Genomic DNA, 17106 nt, shown 5'->3' with positions numbered 1-17106 from the left:
CGTTTACAAACGTTACGAAACAAAAACCAAGCATTTCACCTTTTTAGTAATTTAAGCCAAACGTTTACAAACGTAACGAAGCAAATCCAAGTGTTTCACCTTTTTAGCAATTTAAGCCAAACGTTTACAAACGTTATGATACAAATCCAAGCGTTTCACCTTTTTAGCAATTTAAGCCAAATGTTACGAAACAAATCCAAACGTTTCCCCTTTTTAACAATTTTAACCAACCGTTTACAAGCGTTACGAAACAAATCCAAACCTTTCACCTTTTTAGCGATTTAAGCCAAACGTTTACAAACGTTACGAAACAAATCCAAACGTTTTACCCTTTTAGCGATTTAAGCCAAACGTTTACAAAGGCTATGAAACAAATCCAAACGTTTGACCTTTGTAGCGATATAAACCAAACGTTTACAAAGGTTACGAAACAAATCCAAGCATTTCACCTTTTAAGCAATTTAAGCCAAACGTTTAGAAACGGTACGAAACAAATCCAAGCGTTTCACCTTTTTAGCAATTTAGGCCAAACGTTTACAAACGCTCTAAAACAAATCCAAACGTTTCCCCTTTTTATCGATTTAAGCCAAACGTTTACAAACTTTACAAAATAAATCCAAACGTTTCCCCTTTTCTAGCGATTTAAGCCAAACGCTTACAAACGTTTCGAAACAAATCCAAATGTATAACCTTTTTAGCGATTTAAGCCAAACGTTAAGAAACAAAACAAAAACGTTTCACCTTTTTATCGATTTAAGCCAAACGTTTACAAACGTTACAAAACAAATCCAAAAGTGTCACCTTTTTAGCGATTTAAGCCAAACGTTTACAAACGTTACGAATCAAATCCAAACGTTTTGTCGTTTTAGCGATTTAAGCCAAACGTTTACAAACGTTATGAAACAAATCCAAACATTTCCCCTTTTTAGCGATTTAAGCCAAACGTTTACAAACGATACGAAACAAGTCCAAGCGTTTCACCTTTTTAGCAATTTAAGCTAAACGTTTACAAATGTTCTGAAACAAATCCAAGACATTCACTTTAGTAATTTGAGCCAAACGTTTAAAAATTTTACAAAACAAATCCAAGCATTTCACCTTTTTAGCAATTTAAGCCAAACATTTACAAACATTACGAAACAGATCCAAATGTTTCACCTTTTAAGCGATCTAAGCCGAACATTTACAAACGTTACGAAATAAAACCAAACGTTTCACCTTTTTAACAATTTAAGCCAAACGTTTACAAACGTTACGAAACAAATCTAAATGTTTCCTGATTTTAGCGATTTAAGCCAAATGTTTAAAACGTTACGAATCAAATCCAAATGTTTTACTTTTTTTGGAGATATATACTAAGATTTCACAAACATTACAAAACAAATAAAAACGTTTCCCCTTTTTAGCGGTTGAAGCCAAACGTTTACAAACATTACGAAACAAATCCAAACGTTACACATTTTTAGCAATTTAAGCCAAACGTTTACAAACATTACGAAACAAAAACCAAGCGTTTAAAAATGTTACGAAACAAATCCAAAATTTCACCTTTTTAGCGATTTAAGCCAAAAGTTTACAAACGTTACGAAACAAATCCAAGCGTTTTACCTTTTTAGTGATTTAAACAAAACGTTTACAAACGTTACGAAATAAATCCAAACGTTTCACCTTTTTAGCAATTTCAGCAAAACGCTTTTTAGCGATTTAAGCCAAACATTTACAAACGTTACGAAACAAATCCAAACGTTTCACCTTTTTAGCGATTTAAGCCAAACATTTACAAACGTTACGAAACAAATCCATACTTTTCGACTTTTTAGCGATTTAAGTGAAACGTTTACAAATGTTACGAAACAAATCCATACGTTTCGCCTTTTTAGCAATTTAAGTCAAACGTTTACAAACGTTATGAAACAAATCCAAACGTTACACATTTTAGCAATTTAAGCCAAACGTTTACAAACGTTACGAAACAAAAACCAAGCGTTTCACCTTTTGAGCAATTTAAGCCAAACGTTTACAAACGTAACGAAGCAAATCCAAGCATTTCACCTTTTTAGCAATTTCAGCAAAACGCTTTTTAGCAATTTATGCCAAACATTTACAAACGTTACGAAACAAATCCATACGTTTCGACTTTTTATCGATTTAAGTGAAACGTTTACAAACGTTACGAAACAAATCCACACGTTTCGCCTTTTTAGCAATTTAAGCCAAACGTTTACAAACGTTATGAAACAAATCCAAACGTTACACATTTTTAGCAATTTAAGCCAAACGTTTACAAACGTTACGAAACAAAAACCAAGCGTTTCACCTTTTGAGCAATTTAAGCCAAACGTTTACAAACGTAACGAAGCAAATCCAAGCGTTTCACCTTTTTTGAAATAACCAAACGTTTACCAACGTTACGATACAAATCCAAGCGTATCACCTTTTTAGCAATTTAGGCCAAACATTTACAAACGTTACGAAACAAATCCAAACATTTCACTTTTTTAGCGATTTAAGCCAAACATTTACAAAGGGTACGAAACAAATCCAAACGTTTAACCTTTTTAGCAATGTAAGCCAAATTTTTACAAACGTTACGATATAAATCCAAACGTTTCCCCTTTTTGGAAATTTATGCCAAACGTTTAAAAACGTTATGAAACAAATCCAAGCGTTTCCACTATTTAGCAATTAAAGCCAAACGTTTAAAAATGTTACGAAACAAATCCAACCATTTCACCTTTTTAGCGATTTAAGCCAAACGTTTACAAAGGTTATGAAACAAATCCAAATGTTTCACCATTTTAGCAATTTAAGCCAAACATTTACAAACTTAACGAAACAAATCCAAGCATTTCATCTTTTTTGAAATATAAACCAAACGTTTACAAACTTTACGATAAAAATCCAAGCCTATAACCTTTTTAGCAATTTAAGTCAAACAGTTACAAACGTTACGAAACAAATCCAAACATTTCACCTTTTTAGCGATTTAAGCCAAACGTTTACAAAAGGTACGAAACAAATCCAAACATTTAACCTTTTTAACAATGTAAGACAAACTTTTACAAACGTTACGATACAAATCCAAACGTTTCACCTTTTTAGCAATTTATGCCGAACGTTTAAAAACGTTATGAAACAAATCCAAGCGTTTCAACTATTTAGCAATTAAAGCCAAACGTTTAAAAATGTTACGAAACAAATCCAAAATTTCACCTTTTTAGAGATTTAAGCCAAACGTTTACAAACGTTACGAAACAAATCCAAGCGTTTTATCTTTTTAATTATTTAAGCAAAACGTTTACAAACGTTACGAAATAAATCCAAACGTTTCACCTTTTTAGCAATTTCAGCAAAACGCTTTTAAGCGATTTAAGCCAAACATTTACAAACGTTACGAAACAAATCCAAACGTTTGGCTTAAACTTTTAGCAATTTAAGCCAAACGTTTACAAACGTTCTCAAAACAAATCTAAGAGTTTCACCTTTTCAGTAATTTAAGCCAAACGTTTACAAATGTTACAAAACAAATCCAAGGGTTTCACCTTTTTTAGAAATTTACGCCAAACGTTTACTAACGTTATGAACCAATCCAATTGTTGCACCTTATAGCGATTTAAGTTGAATGTTTACAAACGTTGCGAAATAAAACCAAATGTTTCACCTTTTTAACAATTTAAGCCAAACGCTTACAAACGTTACGAAACAAATCTAAAGTTACCCAATTTTAGCGATTTAATCCAAACGTTGAAAACGTTCTGAAACAAATCCAAACGATTCACCTTTTTAGCGATTTATGCCAAACATTTACAAACGTTACGAAACAAATCCAAACGTTCCACCTTTTTAACGATTGAAGCCAAACGTTTACAAACGTTACGAAACAAATCCAAACATTTCACATTTTTAGCAATTTAAGCCAAACGTCTACAAACGTTACAAAACAAAACCCAAGCATTTCACCTTTTTATCAATTTAATCCAAACGTCTACAAACGTTACAAAACAAAACCCAAGCATTTCACCTTTTTATCTATTTAAGCCATACATTTACAAACGCAACGAAACAAATCCATGCGTTTCACCTTTTTAGCAATTTAAGCCTAACGTTTACAAACGTTACGATACAAATCCAAGCGTTTCAACTAAGAGCCATAATATAAAAACAGTTCGAAATATACATACAGTATATAAATTTAATATTAAAATAACAATTTACTTAATAAAGCGGTAAATAGTAAGTACAAACTCACTGCTTGCTAATCCACGTGACAACCTCGCAAGCAATCTAATCATGGTTTGTCTCCGAAGTACGAACGGTCGACGGGTCTAAATAAGGTATAAATAATAATTAAAAACAAACACTAACTCTAAAGAGTACTAGACACCACACAGGACTAGCACAAACGACAAGTCAAGGTAAAGCCCATCAAAATAAACACAACACTCAATAAAATAATAAGCCAACAACAAGTCAAGTTAAGTTGAGTTCCCGATCTTCCAAAGTAGTGAGTCAACTGAGTCATCACTATGCTCAATTTCTTCCCACATGTCGGGCGACCAAAGTCTAACCCATCCAAAACCAATGTATAAACCAACTTTAAAAATCCGGAATATCTTTATAATAATATTAACTTGAAACAAGGGAACTCAACACTTAACATCACTAATAATCCAATTATAACAACATGCCAACACTTAAGCCAACATTTGGCAAAAGATTACCCAAATAAACACAGCTTGTTAAATCACTTTAAATAGATACAACAATGATTATGAACACTTATAAACCAACCAATTCAGATTTGAAATTACCTTTTTAATCCACTATCAAAACAATGGTAACTTATCTCAACTTATAAACGATTTGTCCAACAATTTCTAATTCAATCAATTAGCCCAACGTATTAGAACTATCAAAATAACCCTTTTGAAAAGATAATTTCCAGCCATATTTATATGCCTTTAAAACATCGGATTACTTATGGAAACCTACCATTTAGTACCACACTTAAGTCTAGGCAATGATCTCAAGTCACCCAATGTAAGATTCTTAACTAGCCACCTATTATCAATTTATATAGGTATTTTCAGATTTTTATAAAAGGAGAAACATAATTTAATTCATAACCACATGCCAAATCACATAGCTCTTAGTCTAAACAATGATTCCAAGCTAATCAAGTAAGAACAACAACAATTAACAACAACAACACCTAAAGTATGAAATCTCATATTTCAATCAAGTAAAAAAAAACATAGAACATGCTATTCACCCAAAGTAATAAACTAAACCAATATCTAACAATCTCTACAATTTAAAGCAAAGGATTAGAACCACTAACCTCTTGAAATAGATTAATAATGATCCAATAGGGAAAACCCAGAAAAATAATAACTCAATTCAGCCTATAGCAACATATAATAGAGAACAATTAATAAGAAATCGATTGAATGAGTTTTAAGGGATTAAATGTTGAAATAGTTGATTAAAATACTTACAATTGAAGAAAATAGGTTGAGAAATCAATATGAGATGATAATCTAAGAGTGACAGCCGCAATAGGGTTTTAAGAAAAGTTCAAAACTGATTTAGGTCGAATAAGGTGGTATTTATAGAAAAACGGCGAACTGTACAGTGCAAGTTGGCGACCGCGAACTATAGTTGGCGACCGCAAAGTAGTTGGCGACCGCTAACTAAAGTTGGCGACCGCTAACTTTTCTGCCCAAGAAGGAAAAATGTGAAATTTGACTTTAAGCTCAGAATCGATCCGATGACCCAAACCACACTCAAAACATCCTAAAACATCATTCAAGAGGTCATGAACCTTCAAACCATGTTTTCGAGAAGTCAAACCAGCTCAAACAAATCCAAGGTATAATGGAAAGTTCATCGGAACTCGTCGGAAAAACACGGGGTATTACAGTTTTACCCGGCGATTGCCCTGCATCGGCCGAATTACCGAAGCCGCCATATCTTTGTGACGTCGAGGTATAATCGGCCCTACGGTAGTTATGATCGGTCACTGGTTGTCCCGAAAAGATCTTTCCCAGATTTTCCATTGAGCTCGTCAAGTTGCTTAAATTCTTCACGATTGATTGCTGAACAACTGCTTGATCGGCCAACATCCCCTTGAAGGCATTGGACATCTGTTGCATCGCTCCGTCAAACATCTGCCGATTTTCCTAAGCTATTTCTTCTCTTATAATGATAAAATCGGCTCTGGATAACGACGGGCGAGTAGGTGGTATTTCTCGGGAAAATTCGTCGAACTCTTTCTCCATGTCATCGTCCTCCTTGGCTTTGTTGCTAGCAGAAATCACCTTAGGTGTCGTATTCTGAACTCCTTTGCGGCTGCTTGTCTCCTTTTTCCATGATGGTGATGATTTCTGGATCGGGTTGTTCCGTTTCTCCGAATTTCCTTTGAAATTTCGCTCGGCTTTGAGACCGAGTTTCCGTGTAATCGTCTGAAAAACTCCGGTTTTTGTGCTGACCATAAACTTTCCCCAGTGGAGTCGCCAAAAGATGTTCGCGAGATTTTCACCTTGCTCAAACCTTTGAATTTATTAATGGGTAACCTTAGGTACGGATGCTTTAACCGGGGTGATTCTAGATGAGGTAAACAGGATTTGAATGACGTAACCCTAATTCAAGTGACGTAACCCGAATTCAAGTAACGTTGTCCAAATTGTGAATGACGTTTCCGCCGTTCGATTAAACTAATAGTATTAATCTGGGAATCCTGAGATCCAAGCGAGATTAATCCGGAGATTAGGATAAAAAGCCTGAGCTTTGGTTTTTGAATAATGATGTGTTGATAAAAATCATAATACAATGATACTAACTATTTATAGGGAACAAACCCTAATAAAAGAGTCCTAATTCTAATAAGATTCAACCTCCTAAAAGAAATAAAGAAAAAATAGAAACAAAGAAGCTAAAATAAAATACAGCTCTTCTTGAGCCAAAATTTCGGATGAGCCCACTTAACTTGTTTTTATAGTCATGGACCGGCATACCCGAAGCCTCCTAACAAATCCTCTGAGCCGGTGCAAACAGAAACAAAACAAAACATTAAAAACGTTACGAAACAAATCCAAACGTGTCACATTTTTAGTGATTTAAGCCCAACGTTTACAAAAATTACGAAACAAAACCAAACGTTTAAAACGTTACGAAACAAATCAAAACGTTTCACATTTATAGCGATTTAAGCCAAACCTTTACAAAACGTTACGAAACAAAACCAAGCGTTTCACATTTTTAGCAATTTAAGCCAAACGTTTACAAACATTACGAAATAAATCCAAGCCTTTCACCTTTTTAGCAATTGAAGCCAAACGTTTACAAACGTTCCGAAACAAATCCAAGAGTTTCACCTTTTTAGTAATTTAAGCTAAAAGTTTACAAACATTACAAAATAAATCCAAGCGTTTCACCTTTTTAGCAATTTAAGCCAAACGTTTACAAATGTTACAAAATAAATACAAACGTTTCACCTTTTTAGAGATTTAAGCCAAACGTTTACAAATGTTACAAAACAAAAACAAACGTTTCACCTTTTTAGCAATTTAAGCCAAACGTTTACAAATATTACGAAACAATTCTAAGCGTTTTCCAATTTTAGCAATTTAAGCCAAACGTTTACAAACTTTAAGAATGAAAAACTAAGCGTTTCACCTTTATAGCAATTTAAGCCAAACATTTACAAAAGCAACGAAGCAAATCCAAGCGTTTTACCTTTTTAGAAATATAAGCTAAACGTTTGCAAACGTTAAGATATAAATCCAAGCGTATCACCTTTTTAGCAATTTAAGCCAAACGTTACGAAAAAAATTCAAACATTTCACCTTTTTAGGGATTTAAGCCAAACATTTGCAAACGGTACGAAACTAATCCAAATGTTTCACCTTTTTAGCGATTGAAGCCAAACGTTTACAAAAGTTATGAAAAAAATCCAAACGTTTCCAATTTTTAGCAATTTAAGCCAAACGTTTACAAACGTTACGAAACAAAAACCAAGCGTTTCACCTTTTTAGCCATTTAAGCCAAACGTTTACAAACGTAACGAAGCAAATCCAAGCGTTTCCCCTTTCTAGAACTTTAAGCAAAAACGTTTGCAAACGTTACGATACAAATCCAAGCGTATCCCCTTTTTAGCAATTTAAGCGAAATGTTTACAAACATTACGAAACAAATCCAAACATTTCACCTTTTTAGGGATTTAAGACAAACTTTCGCCAACGGTACGAAACTAATCCAAACATTTCCCCTTTTTAGAGATTTAAGCCAAACATTTACAAAAGCTACGAAACAAATCCAAACGTTTCCCCTTTTTAGCAATGTATGCCAAACGTTTACAAACGTTACGATACAAATCCAAGCTTTTCAGCTTTTTAGCTATATATGCCAAACGTTTACAAACGTTACGAAACAAATCAAAGCGTTTCACCTATTTATCAATTTATGCCAAACGTTTACAAACGTTACGAAACAAATCTAAACATTTTCACCTTTTTAGGGATTTAAGCCAAACGTCTGCAAACGGTAGGAAACAAATCCAAATGTTCCACCTTTTTAGCGATTTAAGCCAAACGTTTACAAACGCAACGAAACAAATCCAAACGTTCAACCTTTTTAGCAATGTATGCCAAACGTTTACAAACGTTACGATACAAATCCAAGCGTTTCACCTTTTTCGCAATTTATGCCAAATGTTTACAAACGTTACGCAACAAATCCAAGTGTTTCACCTATTTAGTAAGCCAAACGTTTACAAACGATACGAAACAAATCCAAACATTTCACCTTTTTAGGGATTTAAGCCAAACGTTTGCAAACGGTACGAATTAAATCCAAATGTTTCACCTTTTTAGCAATTTAAGCCATACGTTTCCAAACGCTACGAAACAAATCCAAATGTTTCACCTTTTTAGCAATGTATGTCAAACGTTTACAAACGTTACGATACAAATCCAAGCATTTCACCGTTTTAGAAATTTATGCCAAACGTTTACAAATGTTACGAAACAAATCCAAGCGTTTCACCTATTTAGCAATTTAAGCCAAACGTTTACAAATATTATGAAAAAAATCCAAATGTTTCGCCTTTTTAGCTATTTAAGCCAAACGTTTTCAAAGGTTACAAAACAAATCCAAACATTTCCCCTTTTTTGCGATTTAAGCCAAACGTTTACAAACATTACGAAACAAAACCAACATTTAAAATGTTACGAAACAAATCAAAACGTTTCACATTTTTAGTGATTTAAGCAAATCGTTTACAAACGTTACAAAACAAAACCATAAGTTTAAAACGTAACGAAACAAATCCAAACGTTTCACATTTTGAGCGATTTATGCCAAACCTTTACAAATATTACGAAACAAAACCAAGCGTTTTACCTTTTTAGCTATTTAAGCCAAACGTTTACAAAGGTTACGAAACAAATCCAAGCGTTTCACCTTTTTAGCAATTTAAGCCAAACCTTTACAAACGTTCCGAAACAAATCCAAGAGTTTCACCTTTTTAACGATTTAAGCCAAACGTTTACAAACGTTACAAAACAAATCCAAAGCTGTCACCTTTTTAGCGATTTAAGCCAAATATTAACAAACGTTTCGAAACAAATCCAAACGTTTCACCTTTTTAGCGATTTAAGCCAAACGTTTACAAATGTTACGAAACAAAAACCAAGCATTTCACCTTTTTAGCAATTTAAGCCAAACATTTACAAACGTAACGAAGCAAATCGATGTGTTTCACCTTTTTAGCAATTAAAGCCAAACGTTTACAAACGTTACGATACAAATCCAAGCGTTTCACCTTTTTAGCAATTTAAGCAAAACCTTTACAAACGTTACGAAACAAATCCAAACGTTTCACCTTTTTAGCGATTTAAGACGAACGTTTACAAATGTTAGGAAACAAAACCAAACGTTTCATCTTTTTGGCAATTTAAGCCAAACGTTTACAAACGTTACAAAACAAATCTAAACGTTTCACAGTTTTTTCAATTTAAGCCAATCGTTTAAAACGTTACGAAACAAATCCAAACGTGTCACCTTTTTAGCAATTTATGCCAAACATTTACAAAAGTTACAAAACAAATCCAAACGTTTCACCCTTTTAAAGATTGAAGCCAAACGTTTACAAACATTACGAAACAAATCTAAATATTTCACACTTTTAGCAATTTAAGCCAAACGTTACGAAACAAAACCAAACGTTTCACCTTTTTAACGATTGAAGGAAAACGTTTACAAACGTTATGAAATAAATCAAAACTTTACACATTTTTAGCAATTTAAGCCAAACGTTTAAAAACGTTACGAAACAAAAACCAAGCATTTCACCTTTTTAGCAATTTAAGTCAAACGTTTACAAACGTAACGAAGAAAATCGATGTGTTTCACCTTTTTTGCAATTTAAGCCAAACGTTTACAAACTTTACGATACAAATCCAAGAGTTTCATCTTTTTAGCAATTTAAGCCAAACATTTACAAACGTTACGAAAGAAATCCAAACGTTTCACCTTTTTAGCTATATAAGCCGAACGTTTAAATTTGTTACGAAAAAAAACCAAACGTTTCCCCTTTTTAGCAATTTATGCCAAACGTTGAAGTTACAAAACAAATCCAAACGTTTCATCTTTTTAACCATTTAAGCCAAACGTTTACAAACGTTACGAAACAAAACCAAACGTTTCACCTTTTTAACGATTGAAGCAAAACGTTTACAAACGCTACAAAAACAAATCCAAACGGTTTCCAATTTTAGCAATTTAAGCCAAACGTTTACAAACGTTACGAAACAAAAACCAAGCATTTCACCTTTTTAGTAATTTAAGCCAAACGTTTACAAACGTAACGAAGCAAATCCAAGCGTTTCACCTTTTTAGCAATTTAAGCCAAACGTTTACAAACGTTACAAAACAAATTTAAACGTTTCCCAATTTTTTAAATATAAGCCAAACGTTTAAAACGTTACGAAATAAATCCAAACATTTCACCTTTTACGCAATTTATGCCAAACATTTACAAAAGTTACAAAACAAATCCAAATGTTTCACCTTTTTAACGAGTGAAGCCAAACGTTTACAAAAGTTACGAAACAAATCCAAACGTTTCACATTTTTAGCAATTTAAGCCAAACGTTACGAAACAAAACCAAACGTTTCACCTTTTTAACGATTGAAGGAAAACGTTTACAAACGTTACGAAACAAATCCAAACTTTTCACATTTTTAGCAATTTAAGCCAAACGTTTACAAACGTTACGAAACAAAAACCAAGCATTTCACCTTTTTAGCAATTTAAGCCAAACGTTTACAAACGTAACGAAGCAAATCGATGTGTTTCACCTTTTTAGCAATTTAAGCCTAATGTTTACAAATGTTACGATACAAATCCAATAGTTTCACCTTTTTTACAATTTAAGTCAAATGTTTACAAACGTTACAAAACAAATACAAACGTTTCACCTTTATAGCGATATAAGACGAACGTTTAAATATGTTACAAAATAAAACCAAACGTTTCACCTTTTTGGCAATTTAAGCCAAACGTTTAAAACGTTGCGATACAAATCCAAACGTTTCACCTTTCTAGCAATTTATGCCAAACGTTGACAAAAGTTACAAATCAAATCCAAACATTTCACCTTTTTAACGATTGAAGCCAAACGTTTACAAACGTTACGAAACAAAACCAAACGTTTCACCTTTTTAACGATTGCAGCAAAACGTTTACAAACGTCACTAAACAAATCCAAACATTTCACATTTTTAGCAATTTAAGCCCAACGTTTACAAACGTTACGAAACAAAAACCAAGCATTTCACCTTTTAAGCAATTTAAGAAAAACGTTTACAAACGTAACGAAGCAAATCGATGCGTTTCACCTTTTTAGCAATTTAAGCCAAACGTTTAAAAACGTTACGATACAAATCCAAGCGTTTCACCTTTTTAGCAATTTAAGCCAAATGTTACGAAACAAATCCAAACGTTTCCCCTTTTTAACAATTTTAACCAACCTTTTGCAAGCGTTACGAAACAAATCCAAACGTTTCACCTTTTTAGCGATTTAAGCCAAACGTTTACAAACGTTACAAAACAAATCCAAACGTTTTACCCTTTTAGCGATTTAAGCCAAACGTTTACAAAGGCTATGAAACAAATCCAAACGTTTGACCTTTGTAGCGATATAAACCAAACGTTTACAAAGGTTACGAAACAAATCCAAGCGTTTCACCTTTTTAGCAATTTAAGCCAAACCTTTACAAATGTTCCGAAACAAATCCAAGAGTTTCACCTTTTTAACGATTTAAGCCAAACGTTTACAAACGTTACAAAACAAATCCAAAACTGTCACCTTTTTAGCGATTTAAGCCAAATATTAACAAACGTTTCGAAACAAATCCAAACGTTTCACCTTTTTAGCGATTTAAGCTAAACGTTTACAAATGTTACGAAACAAAAACCAAGCATTTCACCTTTTTAGCAATTTAAGCCAAACGTTTAAAAACGCAACGAAGCTAATCGATGTGTTTCACCTTTTTGGCAATTAAAGCCAAACGTTTACAAACGTTACGATACAAATCCAAGCGTTTCACCTTTTTAGCAATTAAAGCAAAACCTTTACAAACGTTACGAAACAAATCCAAACGTTTCACCTTTTTAGCGATTTAAGCCGAACGTTTACAAACGTTAGGAAACAAAACCAAACGTTTCATCTTTTTGGCAATTTAAGCCGAACGTTTACAAACGTTACAAAACAAATCTAAACGTTTCACAGTTTTTCAATTTAAGCCAATCGTTTAAAACGTTACGAAACAAATCCTAACGTGTCACCTTTTTAGCAATTTATGCCAAACATTTACAAAAGTTACAAAACAAATCCAATCGTTTCACCCTTTTAACGAATGAAGCCAAACGTTTACAAACATTACGAAACAAATCTAAATATTTCACACTTTTAGCAATTTAAGCCAAACGTTACGAAACAAAACCAAACGTTTCACCTTTTTAACGATTAAAGGAAAACGTTTACAAACGTTACGAAATAAATCAAAACTTTACACATTTTTAGCAATTTAAGCCAAACGTTTAAAAACGTTACGAAACAAAAACCAAGCATTTCACCTTTTTTGCAATATAAGCCAAACGTTTACAAACTTTACGATACAAATCCAAGCGTTTCACCTTTTTAGCAATTTAAGCCAAACATTTACAAACGTTACGAAAGAAATCCAAACGTTTCACCTTTTTAGCTATATAAGCCGAACGTTTAAATACGTTAGGAAACAAAACCAAACGTTTCCCCTTTTTAGCAATTTATGCCAAACGTTGACAAAAGTTACAAAACAAATCCAAACGCTTCATCTTTTTAACGATTGAAGCCAAACGTTTACAAACGTTACGAAACAAAACCAAACGTTTCACCTTTTTAACGATTGAAGCAAAACGTTTACAAACGCTATGAAACAAATCCAAACGGTTTCCAATTTTAGCAATTTAAGCCAAACGTTTACAAATGTTACGAAACAAAAACCAAGCATTTCACCTTTTTAGTAATTTAAGACAAACGTTTACAAACGTAACGAAGCAAATCCAAGTGTTTCACCTTTTTAGCAATTTAAGCCAAACGTTTACAAACGTTATGATACAAATCCAAGCGTTTCACCTTTTTAGCAATTTAAGCCAAATGTTACGAAACAAATCCAAACGTTTCCCCTTTTTAACAATTTTAACCAACCGTTTACAAGCGTTACGAAACAAATCCAAACGTTTCACCTTTTTAGCGATTTAAGCCAAACGTTTACAAACGTTACGAAACAAATCCAAACGTTTTACCCTTTTAGCGATTTAAGCCAAACGTTTACAAAGGCTATGAAACAAATCCAAACGTTTGACCTTTGTAGCGATATAAACCAAACGTTTACAAAGGTTACGAAACAAATCCAAGCATTTCACCTTTTAAGCAATTTAAGCCAAACGTTTAGAAACGGTACGAAACAAATCCAAGCGTTTCACCTTTTTAGCAATTTAGGCCAAACGTTTACAAACGCTCTAAAACAAATCCAAACGTTTCCCCTTTTTATCGATTTAAGCCAAACGTTTACAAACTTTACAAAATAAATCCAAACGTTTCCCCTTTTCTAGCGATTTAAGCCAAACGCTTACAAACGTTTCGAAACAAATCCAAATGTATCACCTTTTTAGCGATTTAAGCCAAACGTTAAGAAACAAAACAAAAACGTTTCACCTTTTTATCGATTTAAGCCAAACGTTTACAAACGTTACAAAACAAATCCAAAAGTGTCACCTTTTTAGCGATTTAAGCCAAACGTTTACAAACGTTACGAATCAAATCCAAACGTTTTGTCGTTTTAGCGATTTAAGCCAAACGTTTACAAACGTTACGAAACAAATCCAAACATTTCCCCTTTTTAGCGATTTAAGCCAAACGTTTACAAACGATACGAAACAAGTCCAAGCGTTTCACCTTTTTAGCAATTTAAGCTAAACGTTTACAAACGTTCTGAAACAAATCCAAGACATTCACTTTAGTAATTTGAGCCAAACGTTTAAAAATTTTACAAAACAAATCCAAGCATTTCACCTTTTTAGCAATTTAAGCCAAACATGTACAAACATTACGAAACAGATCCAAATGTTTCACCTTTTAAGCGATCTAAGCCGAACGTTTACAAACGTTACGAAATAAAACCAAACGTTTCACCTTTTTAACAATTTAAGCCAAACGTTTACAAACGTTACGAAACAAATCTAAATGTTTCCTGATTTTAGCGATTTAAGCCAAATGTTTAAAACGTTACGAATCAAATCCAAATGTTTTACTTTTTTTGGAGATATATACTAAGATTTCACAAACATTACAAAACAAATACAAACGTTTCAACTTTTTAGCGGTTGAAGCCATACGTTTACAAACGTTACGAAACAAATCCAAACGTTACACATTTTTAGCAATTTAAGCCAAACGCTTACAAACATTACGAAACAAAAACCAAGCGTTTAAAAATGTTACGAAACAAATCCAAAATTTCACCTTTTTAGCGATTTAAGCCAAAATTTTACAAACGTTACGAACCAAATCCAAGCGTTTTATCTTTTTAGTGATTTAAGCAAAACGTTTACAAACGTTACGAAATAAATCCAAACGTTTCACCTTTTTAGCAATTTCAGCAAAACGCTTTTTAGCAATTTATGCCAAACATTTACAAACGTTACGAAACAAATCCATACGTTTCGACTTTTTATCGATTTAAGTGAAACGTTTACAAACGTTACGAAACAAATCCACACGTTTCGCCTTTTTAGCAATTTAAGCCAAACGTTTACAAACGTTATGAAACAAATCCAAACGTTACACATTTTTAGCAATTTAAGCCAAACGTTTACAAACGTTACGAAACAAAAACCAAGCGTTTCACCTTTTGAGCAATTTAAGCCAAACGTTTACAAACGTAACGAAGCAAATCCAAGCGTTTCACCTTTTTTGAAATAACCAAACGTTTACCAACGTTACCATACAAATCCAAGTGTATCACCTTTTTAGCAATTTAGGCCAAACATTTACAAACGTTACGAAACAAATCCAAACATTTCACCTTTTTAGCGATTTAAGCCAAACATTTACAAAAGGTACGAAACAAATCCAAACGTTTAACCTTTTTAGCAATGTAAGCCAAATTTTTACAAACGTTACGATATAAATCCAAACGTTTCCCCTTTTTGGAAATTTATGCCAAACGTTTAAAAACGTTATGAAACAAATCAAGCGTTTCAACTATTTAGCAATTAAAGCCAAACGTTTAAAAATGTTACGAAACAAATCCAACCATTTCACCTTTTTAGCGATTTAAGCCAAACGTTTACAAAGGTTATGAAACAAATCCAAATGTTTCACCATTTTAGCAATTTAAGCGAAACGTTTACAAACGTAAAGAAACAAATCCAAGCATTTCATCTTTTTTGAAATATAAACCAAACGTTTACAAACTTTACGATAAAAATCCAAGCCTATAACCTTTTTAGCAATTTAAGTCAAACATTTACAAACGTTACGAAACAAATCCAAACATTTCACCTTTTTAGCGATTTAAGCTAAACGTTTACAAAAGGTACGAAACAAATCCAAACATTTAACCTTTTTAGCAATGTAAGACAAACTTTTACAAACGTTACGATACAAATCCAAACGTTTCACCTTTTTAGCAATTTATGCTGAACGTTTAAAAACGTTATGAAACAAATCCAAGCGTTTCAACTATTTAGCAATTAAAGCCAAACGTTTAAAAATGTTACGAAACAAATCCAAAATTTCACCTTTTTAGAGATTTAAGCCAAACGTTTACAAACATTACGAAACAAATCCAAGCATTTTACCTTTTTAGTGATTTAAGCAAAACGTTTACAAACGTTACGAAATAAATCCAAACGTTTCACCATTTTAGCAATTTCAGCAAAACACTTTTTAGCGATTTAAGCCAAACATTTACAAACGTTACGAAACAAATCCAAATGTTTCACCTTTTTAACGATTTAGCCAATCCTTTACAAACGTTACGAAACAAATCCATACGTTTTGCCTTTTTAGCGATTTAAGCCAAACAGTTACAAACGATACGAAACAAATCCACATGTTTCGCCTTTTTAGCGATTTAAGACAAACGTTTACAAACGTTACGAAACAAATCCAAACGTTTTCCCTTTTTAGCGATTTAAGCCAAACGTTTACAAACGTTACGAAACAAATCCAAATGTTTCGCCTTTTTAGCAATTTAAGTCAGACGTTTACAAACGATACGAAACAAATCCAAACGTTTCCACTTGTTAGCGATTTTAGGCAAACGTTCAAACGTTACGAAACAAAATCAAACATTTAAAATGTTACGAAACAAATCCAAATCTTTCGCCTTTTTAGCAATTTAAGCCAGACGTTTAAAAACGTTACGAAACAAATCCAAAAGTTTCCCCTGTTTAGCGATTTAAGCCAAACATTTACAAACGTTATAAAACAAAACCAAACATTTAAAACGTTACGAATCGAATCCAAACATTTCACATTTTTATCGATCTAA

The sequence above is a fragment of the Mercurialis annua genome, linkage group LG1-X (assembly GCF_937616625.2).
Source record: "Mercurialis annua linkage group LG1-X, ddMerAnnu1.2, whole genome shotgun sequence".
In the NCBI taxonomy this organism is placed as follows: Eukaryota; Viridiplantae; Streptophyta; class Magnoliopsida; order Malpighiales; family Euphorbiaceae; genus Mercurialis; species Mercurialis annua.
The sequence above is the reverse complement of the archived record's forward strand: the minus strand, read 5'-3'. Positions refer to the sequence as shown.